We start from the raw sequence: 798 nt of genomic DNA, 5'->3' as shown, positions 1-798 counted from the left end.
AAAAAAAAAAAACCCACCAAAAGCAAAGAGAGCTGGGAGAGCCACCACCAGCAACCGGCCGTGGTGGGGGGCATGCAGATGCGGGAGGGGATGCTCAAGACGTTACAACACCTCCAGGCTGGGCTCTGCTCCAGCCCACGACAAGCAAAAGCCAACAGGAAAACCGCGGGGGCCAGCCCGACAGCAACCAACCCCGTGCGTTCGAGAAGGTGACGGCTGTGCCACCCCACGGCTATAAGACAAGGTACAGACAGAGAAGCTGTTCCTACAGGAACTCACAGCCTCTAGGAAAACCAAGGTGTGCTCCAAGGCAGAAGCATCTCCCTTCCCTTCCAAGCCTCCGCTAGTAACCGGGACACTGATCAGACGCAGTCACAGCACCTGGCGTGGCACCGCACGGAAAGGACGCACTAAAACACACGTGTGTTCCTCCAGACCCAGTTTCTGCGACAGCATCAGTGAAGCAGGAGCCGTTTGTCACAGCAACACCCGCGACACCACGCACGTGCCAGCCGGCCTGACCGAAGAGAAGCGGAGCCGGCGCTGACTGCCAGCAGTTACAAAGCTCCCCGGAGCAGTCGGTGCTGCGCTGGCCTCAGACCTCCGAGGTGGAGTAAAAGACAAGAAAAAGTGTCTTCAAAATTCCCTATTCTTGGAGGAGACACCACGCCTGAATTCTCAGAGCCTACCCCGGAGAGCAGCATCGTCGCAGGACCGTTGCCCAGCTCCGCCTGCCGCCCATCGGTCTGATCGCTGTCCCCAGGCAGAGAGCAAGCACCCTACGTATCTCCCTCTGCG

The sequence above is a fragment of the Buceros rhinoceros genome, unplaced genomic scaffold, assembly GCF_000710305.1.
Source record: "Buceros rhinoceros silvestris isolate BGI_N320 unplaced genomic scaffold, ASM71030v1 scaffold23464, whole genome shotgun sequence".
Classification (NCBI taxonomy): domain Eukaryota; kingdom Metazoa; phylum Chordata; class Aves; order Bucerotiformes; family Bucerotidae; genus Buceros; species Buceros rhinoceros.
This window is presented reverse-complemented; position numbering follows the sequence as displayed.